General features: G+C 46.2%; 1 protein-coding gene across 4 annotated transcripts in view; it reads right to left on the reverse strand.

Annotated features, from left to right (window-relative positions):
- Fat3 (FAT atypical cadherin 3) overlaps positions 1 to 11,708 on the reverse strand; it is a 692,898-nt gene that overhangs the window by 18,327 nt on the left and 662,863 nt on the right. The window lies entirely within an intron of this gene.

Genomic DNA, 11,708 nt, shown 5'->3' on the forward strand with positions numbered 1-11,708 from the left:
GGCCTGGTCAGTGCTATTTCTAATACCACAGGTTAATACAGCTTCCTGTGTGGATTTCTCCAGGAGGAGAGGAATCAAAGATTTGTGCTGTGATAGGAAACCCAGGCAGTATGGGAGCAGAGGCCCCTGAGAACAAATTTGCTTTCAGATGCTTAATTTTGGAGAAATTTTAAATATTACTACAACGAGGCGAGAGAAGAAGCAGGTGGGTTAAAAACTCCTCAAATTACCTGTTCTGTTGTTTGTTTTGATAAAGCATCTCCTTGTAGCCCCAGCTGGCCTGAACTCACTATGTGGACCAGGTTGACCTTGATCTCACCAAGATCTGCCAGCTTCTGCCTCTAGTGTGCTGGGATTAGAGGTGTGCGCCACCACACCGGGCTCAAATTAGTTTTCTTAATGAAGTAAGAATGGTACCTATTATTTGTCCCTTGTGAGGCATGCTTATCAAAATTAGCCCATCACAGCTTTGTTACCCCATTATTCTGTCACGGAGCCTACCATTAGTAATTTTTGTATCAAGAAGTATGCCATAAGGATCCTGAATGATCCAGTGCTGATGTGTTTTAGTATTTAGTTACTCCCAGTCACTCCTAGAGGACCACAGTGATCTTAGGAGACAGGAAGAGGATCCTTGAGCACCCTGCCCTGCAGGGCATTGCGGAGACTTTGCAGCTGTTTCAGCACACAGCACTCGTGATGATGGACTCTGAGCTCAAATCCAGGCTTTCTGAGTCCCAGAGCTTTCCAGAACACTGTGCTGATTCTAGAATTATCAGTGACGAGACACTGTTACTTGCTAAGAGGAGGACCTTGTGATCACTTCCCACCACTCCTGCAGTTCCCTAGAGGCAGACAAGACATAGGCAGAGAGAAAAAGGCAGGCACCCCTCGGGATCCAAGTGAGCACTAGACAGCACCAGATGTTTGCTCTTACCAGCAATCCCATATGTTGCTGCAACACATGCATACACATGTACGTACATATGCACACCTATGCGTATATACACACATGCACATGTGCACACACATACACACCTATGCATACATACACATACACAAGCACATATGTATATACACACCAGTACATACGCACATACCGACACATATACACACATGTGCACACATCTATGCATATACACATAAACATACATGCACACACATATGCATACACACATATACACATCAACAGACTTACAGACATACATACTTATCTATGTACATACACACATGCACACACCTTGGCATATATACACATAAAACACTTGCACACACCTATGCATGTACACAAATGCATATACACATCAACACATATACACACACCTATGCATACATACACACAAAAAAATTCACAAGATACTCCAACAGTATTTGACCACAAACAGTACCTAACACTGTCATAAATGTAGTAGAAAATGTAATTCATTGTACAATCCCAAAGTCTTCATAGGAGTTGAGTTTTGGGGAGGTGGAATGAGCAGGAGAAATTCTCAGTACTTCCTATGACTTAGATCTCATTTAATTCTTAGGACAATGGCATGCTCTACATCTTGTAAATGCTATTACCATGGTTCTTTTATAAGCGAGGGAACAGGAGCTTAGGTGACATGATGCCCTCGTGGGTGGTTCTTGATGCGTGGAGCAGATGGACCTGGTAGCAGCTCTCGGACCGTGAAAAGGGAATGGTCCTGCACTGAGACATGTACTAAAAAAGCCACTGCTTCTTTCCCTCAAATCCTGGCAACATGGGAAGTATATTTTTAAGCTTTGCCTCAAAATCTGTGTTCCTATTTAGGATCCCAGCTACAGTCCAGGCAGATGGCTCTGAAACCTTCAGCCAGACAAGCTTAAAGTGCCTGAGCCTTCCCTTGCTTGAAGGAGAATACCACGAAGCCTGTTAAAGGAATTAAAAACTGAATTGGAATAAGCAGTTACAGAGTGGATTTGGCCCTGTGGAACACAGGTAGTTCCTGTCTCCTCTGCCAGTTGTTTTCTGACCTGATTTGCCCAGGTCATGGACTTGGCCCCCTGTTCTGCTGTCAGGGTGGGCTAGCATCATTTTCTAGGTCCGCAGACTTGAGAAAACACTGCCAGCTACACAGAAGTGGAAGTAACGACAGACACGCAGCAAGGCCCTGGACCCAGAGCCGCATCAGTCCGTGCTGGCTGACGTGTGGAGTGCTCATGACTTGGGAGAGGGCCTGAGTGTGGGGAGGCCTGAGCACAAGACTGAGTTTGGCTGCTGTCAGTCAGCCACGTGTGGCTATGGCTGAGCTGGCTTCAGGGAACGCCAGCTACACAGAAGTGGAAGTAACGACAGACACGCAGCAAGGCCCTGGACCCAGAGCCGCATCAGTCCGTGCTGGCTGACGTGTGGAGTGCTCATGACTTGGGAGAGGGCCTGAGTGTGGGGAGGCCTGAGCACAAGACTGAGTTTGGCTGCTGTCAGTCAGCCACGTGTGGCTATGGCTGAGCTGGCTTCAGGGAACTCGTCTTCATCTATTCAGCCACTGGTAGAGCAATCAAAAACAGGATGTAAACACTTACCCCACATAAATCAGCAAATACTACACACCTGGGCTGTTATTTCAGTAGGGATGGTTTACCAGAGCACCTGGTTATTCAGCCACTGGTAGAGCAATAAAAAACAGGATGTAAACACTTACCCCACATAAATCAGCAAACACTACACACCTGGGCTGTTATTTCAGTAGGGATGGTTTACCAGAGCACCTGGGGTGGGGGGCAGGCTCTGAAGGCCACTGGGAACGCAAGGTCAGAAAAGCTGTTTAAGCCAAGGAAGCAGCCCAAAGACGCCAGGGTTTATTCCTGGTCACAAAGTTGGAGTGGACTTGACCCAGGCAATCTGGTCCCAGAGTCTTGGCCTGGTCAGTGCTATTTCTAATACCACAGGTTAATACAGCTTCCTGTGTGGATTTCTCCAGGAGGAGAGGAATCAAAGATTTGTGCTGTGATAGGAAACCCAGGCAGTATGGGAGCAGAGGCCCCTGAGAACAAATTTGCTTTCAGATGCTTAATTTTGGAGAAATTTTAAATATTACTACAACGAGGCGAGAGAAGAAGCAAGTGGGTTAAAAACTCCTCAAATTACCTGTTCTGTTGTTTGTTTTGATAAAGCATCTCCTTGTAGCCCCAGCTGGCCTGAACTCACTATGTGGACCAGGTTGACCTTGATCTCACCAAGATCTGCCAGCTTCTGCCTCTAGTGTGCTGGGATTAGAGGTGTGCACCACCACACCGGGCTCAAATTAGTTTTCTTAATGAAGTAAGAATGGTACCTATTATTTGTCCCTTGTGAGGCATGCTTATCAAAATTAGCCCATCACAGCTTTGTTACCCCATTATTCTGTCACGGAGCCTACTATTAGTAATTTTTGTATCAAGAAGTATGCCATAAGGATCCTGAATGATCCAGTGCTGATGTGTTTTAGTATTTAGTTACTCCCAGTCACTCCTAGAGGACCACAGTGATCTTAGGAGACAGGAAGAGGATCCTTGAGCACCCTGCCCTGCAGGGCATTGCAACTCGTGATGATGGACTCTGAGCTCAAATCCAGGCTTTCTGAGTCCCAGAGCTTTCCAGAACACTGTGCTGATTCTAGAATTATCAGTGACGAGACACTGTTACTTGCTAAGAGGAGGACCTTGTGATCACTTCCCACCACTCCTGCAGTTCCCTAGAGGCAGACAAGACATAGGCAGAGAGAAAAAGGCAGGCACCCCTCGGGATCCAAGTGAGCACTAGACAGCACCAGATGTTTGCTCTTACCAGCAATCCCATATGTTGCTGCAACACATGCATACACATGTACGTACATATGCACACCTATGCGTATATACACACATGCACATGTGCACACACATACACACCTATGCATACATACACATACACAAGCACATATGTATATACACACCAGTACATACGCACATACCGACACATATACACACATGTGCACACATCTATGCATATACACATAAACATACATGCACACACATATGCATACACACATATACACATCAACAGACTTACAGACATACATACTTATCTATGTACATACACACATGCACACACCTTGGCATATATACACATAAAACACTTGCACACACCTATGCATGTACACAAATGCATATACACATCAACACATATACACACACCTATGCATACATACACACAAAAAAATTCACAAGATACTCCAACAGTATTTGACCACAAACAGTACCTAACACTGTCATAAATGTAGTAGAAAATGTAATTCATTGTACAATCCCAAAGTCTTCATAGGAGTTGAGTTTTGGGGAGGTGGAATGAGCAGGAGAAATTCTCAGTACTTCCTATGACTTAGATCTCATTTAATTCTTAGGACAATGGCATGCTCTACATCTTGTAAATGCTATTACCATGGTTCTTTTATAAGCGAGGGAACAGGAGCTTAGGTGACATGATGCCCTCGTGGGTGGTTCTTGATGCGTGGAGCAGATGGACCTGGTAGCAGCTCTCGGACCGTGAAAAGGGAATGGTCCTGCACTGAGACATGTACTAAAAAAGCCACTGCTTCTTTCCCTCAAATCCTGGCAACATGGGAAGTATATTTTTAAGCTTTGCCTCAAAATCTGTGTTCCTATTTAGGATCCCAGCTACAGTCCAGGCAGATGGCTCTGAAACCTTCAGCCAGACAAGCTTAAAGTGCCTGAGCCTTCCCTTGCTTGAAGGAGAATACCACGAAGCCTGTTAAAGGAATTAAAAACTGAATTGGAATAAGCAGTTACAGAGTGGATTTGGCCCTGTGGAACACAGGTAGTTCCTGTCTCCTCTGCCAGTTGTTTTCTGACCTGATTTGCCCAGGTCATGGACTTGGCCCCCTGTTCTGCTGTCAGGGTGGGCTAGCATCATTTTCTAGGTCCGCAGACTTGAGAAAACACTGCCAGCTACACAGAAGTGGAAGTAACGACAGACACGCAGCAAGGCCCTGGACCCAGAGCCGCATCAGTCCGTGCTGGCTGACGTGTGGAGTGCTCATGACTTGGGAGAGGGCCTGAGTGTGGGGAGGCCTGAGCACAAGACTGAGTTTGGCTGCTGTCAGTCAGCCACGTGTGGCTATGGCTGAGCTGGCTTCAGGGAACTCGTCTTCATTCCGATGAATGTCATTCGTGAACACCCATTTCAGAGAGAACAGTGAAGCTTCTCGATTCCCGAAGCTCTGTGTGCTGCACGGGCACAAGGTGCCTCACTGTAACTGCAAAGGTCGTTGTTTGAAGTCAGCTTTACTTCCGGTTGCTCCGTCTTCATCCTGATGAATGTCATTCGTGAACACCCATTTCAGAGAGAACAGTGAAGCTTCTAGATTCCCGAAGCTCAGTGTGCTGCACGGGCACAAGGTGCTTCACTGTAACTGCAAAGGTCGTTGTTTGAAGTCAGCTTTACTTCCGGTTGCTCACAAACCCCAGGCTGCAGGGCTGAGGAGACGGCCCTGTAGGCCAAGTGTCTGGCAGGCATGAGGACTTGGGAGAGCCAGGTGTGGTGCACATGCTTGTCCTCCCAGCACTGAGGACATGGAGAAAACCATTTCTTGAGGCTTGGTGTTCAGCCAGCCTAGCCGTATCAGCAAGTTCCAGGCAGTGAGAGGCCCTGTGCACCTAACATATACATGCACATAGGCACACAGCAACCTAACACACATATACTCAACGCCCAAACATATATGCACACACGTAACACACTATATATGCACACATACATTCACACTCATGAATACACACCTAACACACATATATGCATACACTAAAACATACACATAGGTACACACACCAAACCACATATGCACACATACCTAACACAAATACACATGTGCATATACTTAACATATGTATGCATAAACATATATATACTTAACACACATATATGCATAAATGTATGCATACACACCTAACACAATATACACAGATACATAACTCACAAATTCACAGACATATGCCCATGCATACACATCTAGCACACACATACATACACACACATAAAGAATCTAAAATATACATACCACACACAACTGACACACATACACATAATATACACATATGCATGCATACATACATATATGCACATACCTAACCCTCATTATCACACATGCATAATACACACAAACCTAACACAAATATGCGCATGCACACACCTAACACAATATGTACACACACCTAGAACACACATATATACTTAAAACATATTTAACAGACACAGACATAATAAACACATATACACACATGCGCACACACCTAACTCATACACATGTGCACATGCATTTCACACACACATATATACTTAAAACATATTTAATAGACGCAGACATAATAAACACATTTACACACATGCGCACACACCTAACTCATACACATGTGCACATGCATTTCACACACATCTAACACACAGAAACACACACACCTAACACACACAACCCCCCAATACATACCTAAGACACACCTAACAGACCCACACACTGAATAAACACATATGCAAACATATACACACTTAACACACACCTAACACTCAAACACACAACATACATACCTAACACACACACAAACCCCCATACATACCTAAAACACACATATATGTGTGCATACACCTAACGCACATACATACACACACACACACACACACACACCCACACAGCCAACAGCTGAGGCCACGAGAGCCTTTGCACTTGGACTTTTAGGCTAAGTACCAGGAAACATTAGGTCCACCAGTTCAAGCAAAAGTCAATCATGTGGGAATCAGGCCAGATGCCAATTACAGGTGGGAGGGGTGGCCTTTGTCTTTGCTTCTCCATTGCAACTTTCAGTCGCTGACTTTCTTCCCCCAAGCGAACCACACTCAAATCTTTGGGCCTTGTCAGGAGCAAACCTTTGAAGGTGAGGACTGCAACGCTCCTGGCCCATGTTTCAGCTGCTGCCCTTTGAGCCCAGGCTGTGCTTCCTGAGGGTGAGGTAGTCTTCAACGTGCCGGCAACACAAGGTATACTGTCGGCTCTCATTGTCTAGCATGTTCCTCTGCATCTTCACACGACTTAGACTCTTGAACTTTGCTGTATCTATTATTAATGTTGTTGATCTCCAAGGTCCCAAAGAACATCAAAAATAGATCAACTCAGTATTCAGGAGAAAGCCACCCAGAAAAGAAAACACTCTCCTGAGATGACCTCCACTGTGTGATGCTGGAGGGACGCTTCTCCCTTCCTGGGTCTGTGCTGAGAGGCGGAGTACAGGAGTAGGCTGTGGGGAGGTGGGCCACATATGTGGCATCCCTGGGTCACAGAGACAGAGTGGGACCTTGAACTCAACAGAGCCCAGCATAATGCAGTCAGTTAAAGTTTGATAGACTGAACTTACCTAGGCCCTTACATGGGAGGGGCACTAAATACTGAACAAAACAGCCCAAGATAGCAGGGGAGAGCTTTGCTGTTGAGATCATTTATGTGTCCAGCTGTTGGCAACATCCAGTGCCATCCTGAAGTTTGGTCACCAGAATACTTAGCGTTGCTTAGACCAAGTTGGGCAAACACGATTGTTTTGATCTTTGATGAGCTCAGGGTAATCTAAACTTCCTGAAGATAACGATGCTGTCTTTCATCTGACTTTGAGTCCTGAAGGTCCTGTATCTTGTTTCTCTCTCCCGGGACTCCCTAACTTCCTGCAGATATGGAGCTATGAGGATGCCCCAATGCCAACTAGGCTGTGCACAGAACCCACCCAGGAGATGTGTTAAAACAGACACCTGACCCTGAAGACTCTAAATCTGCAGACTCAGCTTCCTTCCCTGCCGCCCTTGAACTTTTCTTGGCAGTAGGTTCAGGAGTTTGTGAAAATGATTTGGTTACACAGCAGAGGCTCCTCTGCCATAAGCAGGAAAGCACAGGGCAAACAAATGGGTTTCCCTTTTTAATTGAGCACAGCGAGGCCTCGCTTGAACACGGTCCTTGGGTGGTCTGATGCATCTCAGAGTTGGAGAGCCACCACTACAGTGCAGGAAATGGGAACTAGATTTCCCCAAGTTCCCGGGCCGCTCAGTCAGGGTGTGAAATCAGGATGGTGCCCAGGGAGCTGGTGGAGGTACAGGCTGAGCCAGTGGGTTCAGGATGGAATCTGAAAGGCATCTTTCTGGCATTCCCTGCAATGGCATTGCTTGTTCCTGGAACACACTTTAAGGAGTAAAAGCATGCGCTGGAGAGTTCTAAGGATCTGGAGCAAACTTTTGGTGTTACCACCTTACCAGTTGTGAGAAGCTAGGCTGACTATTGCACCTCCCTGGTCTGTTGGTCTGAAAAGTGGGATAGTGGGAAGGGAGATCGCACTATGCCCAGAGTATTGTAAAAATCGAACATTCCAGGATAGAAGCATTGCAAGGTTAGCTCACAAACAGTCTAAGTAACTCTTATACTAAAAATTCACCAACTTTTCATTTCGGCATTCAGGCTTCCTGGAGCTGCCCGAGTGGCTAATCTTCCTGGAGAGGGTGCAGCTCGCTGCACTGCTTCCCTTCATGGTCTTGAGCAGAGCACGCTGAGGCACAGAGAACTGAGCATGCCTCATTGAGACTCACAGGGCTGCTCCCCATATACTGGGGTCTGGAAATGAGGGGATCAGAATGGGCCTCAGCCAGTTCTCCACAGTGGTTTCTGACTTCCAGGCCATGTTTGTGAATTGCATGTTATTCTGAAGCATCACTAAGAAACAGCTTTCTTTCTGCGGTTGATTTGTAGAATCCCATTAGAAGTCAGTGTTCTGCACTCCGATTGCACTCTATGACTTATTCTGGGGCATGCAGAATTATAAGACTGGTCAGAAATGCTGACTGTGCATTCCAGGCCACTCAATGTGGTTCCTTGACCTGCGTGCCAAGGCTTTGAATGGGTTTAGGGTGGTTGGGAGGAATCATGAAAGAAATGCTTCTGGCCTGGGTTCTGGAACACTGTGCCATAGTTGGGGAGTGGAGTTTGTTACCAGGAGATCCAATGACTGTCCTTTGGCATTCTTCTGTGGTTAAGAGCGTGACCATGGTAATGCATGTCCTAGGATTTTACAGCAACCCACAGCACAGGACCAGTGTTCTCATGATGAACTTTGTGATCAGCATTACCATGGCAAGGGCTTACCACCATAGGTCCTCAGTCTACTTTACTTAACCTAAGTGACCTTTCTTGGTGCTGCACTTACCTAGCTTTTGATAACCCCAAGACTATGCCTTTGAACCTAGCTCCCTGGTAGCCAGAGGGAATTCATGAGGATATGACTATTCTGTCTTCAAGAGACTTCATCTCACTGTTCTTTCAAGATGTTTGAATTTATTTGTATTTTTTATTATATGTGTATAAGTGTTTTGCCAGCATGTGTGTAAGTGCACCCATTAGAAGAGGGAGTTGGAGCCCCTGAAACTGGAGTTACAGACCATTGTCAGCCATGTGGGTGCTGGGAACTGAACCTAGGTCCTCTACAAGAGCAGCCAGGGCTCTTAACTGCTGAGTCATCTCTCTAGCTCCACTCACTGTTCTTTTTAAGACGTTTCTTCTAAGTACCTTTGATTAACTACATGGTTCCATAGAAGGTTCAGTTTTGATTTTTGGTTCTTTTCTTTCTTGTAACCCCACACCTCCTAATTTGCTATAAGAGGCTTTTCAGGTAGGAAACAGGACATGGCAAAATGCCCATGATATGAATAGAAAATAAATTTTCCTCTTCTCCTAGATGCAGATCATCTGCATATCCACAAAGCCCGTGGGTAGCAGCACTTCCTATCCCAGAAAAGGAACCCAGAGTCTCTGATTTCCCAGGAAGCAACAGGAGACTCGAGACTTCCTAGTAGGTTGAGATTGCGCCTCCTGGGATCATACTCCAGGGCCTGGGCAATCAGAACCATAACCCTAGGCTTGGGAGTGGGTTGGTGGGAGGTCTGCCCCGCACGGTCCACTCAGGACAGCAAGCAGTAGGCTTGAGACAAGGGAGAGGTGTTGGTGGAAGTCAGCAAGGGTGCCACGACCACCACCACCACGTGTAAGCTCCCAGTACAAAGAAGAGCCACGGCTTGCTAAGAGACTACAGCACCTTGGACGGAAAAGAACTTGCTGTGGAGCCAAGACTCACGACCCTTCAAGAGGGAACTGGAATATGGGGAAACAGAGGTGTGGTACAGTGTACAGGCAAGGTGTAGGAAAATATGTGGCTGGTGGGTCCATCATGCTAAAACTGGGCTGACACAAAAGCAAGGATGGGGGGAGGGAGAGAAAGAGAGAGAGAGAGAGAGAGAGAGAGAGAGAGAGAGAGAGAGAGAGAGAAAGTAGTTGTTAGTAGGGGTTTGACCTCTGGTACACATAAACTAGGTGTGGTGATATACGCCTGTAATTCCAGCATTTAGAAGGTAGAGGCAGGGGGATCAGAAGTTTAGGATCATCCTTGGCTTCATAGTGAATTTGAAGCCATACTGGGATACATGAGACCCTGTCTCAAAACACAAAAGAAAACTGTGTCTCTCAGAAGGGCCTAAGAGTTTCTTGTATAACCTGCCTGCTCCAGATCCTTCGCTAAAGGATTTCATGGCAGTTAAGAAGCGTACCCTGTGGAGCCAGATTCCACAGTCTTTCCCTTTTGTTCAATGATGATGATGATTTTTTAAAAAAATAACCCACCGTGGAAGACTACAGCTCTGCCAGGAAAAACAATGCCCTGCCATGGTTTAAAGTATGTTACAATTTGTGGCTGTGTACCCAGGATCTGACATGGCGCAGTGTTCTATTTCAACCCGATTTAATTATATGTTCTTTCCATATATCGTTGGTGGCTCACACTGGCAGAGTTGTTTCGCCTGGTGAAAAACTGGCCATGACTTGTCATGAGGGGCCCGTTTACAGAGTGGTTGGAGGACAGTCACTGCCCATCATTTGGGAATTATGGCTCCATAACAACCCTTTATTTACATATACTGCTGAGACAGTAAAAACAGCAAATAGATTTCTTAAATCGAGATGGCAGAAACTTTCCCCCAGGGTACTGGGCCCTCATTGTGGCAGTGACATATGGGATTCTGAACAGCTTTGCTGTCTGTGTTCCCACACTGCATCATTCCAAGGACAGTTTATAACATTCTAATAATAAAATGGACTCTAAATTCGGAGTCGGTCACATGAACATTAGATGGTAATGCAGAGCAGGATCTCTAAGTGATTTGTGAGGAGGGTTTAAATTTGCTAATCATGCCGCTGCTGAGCAGCTCTGCAAAGGGACTGGAGAGGAACACAGGATGGGGGTGGGGGGTGCTGGTGGGAGGTGACCAGCCTGACCTGGAGACACAGACCCTGCATCTAAGTAAAGTTGAGAATTCTCATATCTCAGGCTCCTGAGCCTTAAACAACCTTGGCTCTCCCACCAAACAAGGGACCAGCTCGAGTCACCTTTCCTCCCTTCCCTTCCTTTTTTCTCCCTATATCCATCCCCACCCCCGGCCCCCGCCATTCTTCTTCACAATGCACCTGGGAGGGAAGAAATTACCAGGGAAAAGCATTGTGGCATCCTTGTCTGGAATCCGTCCTGAGGTCCCCTGTATGTTTCCAGCTCCTCCTTATTCTCTCTTCTCTCTCTCTCTTTCTCTCTCTCTCTCTCTCTCTCTCTCTCTCTCTCTCTCTCTCTCTCTCTCTCTCCCCCCCCCT

The sequence above is a fragment of the Nannospalax galili genome, unplaced genomic scaffold, assembly GCF_000622305.1.
Source record: "Nannospalax galili isolate Female #2095 unplaced genomic scaffold, S.galili_v1.0 scaffold418, whole genome shotgun sequence".
Lineage (NCBI taxonomy): Eukaryota > Metazoa > Chordata > Mammalia > Rodentia > Spalacidae > Nannospalax > Nannospalax galili.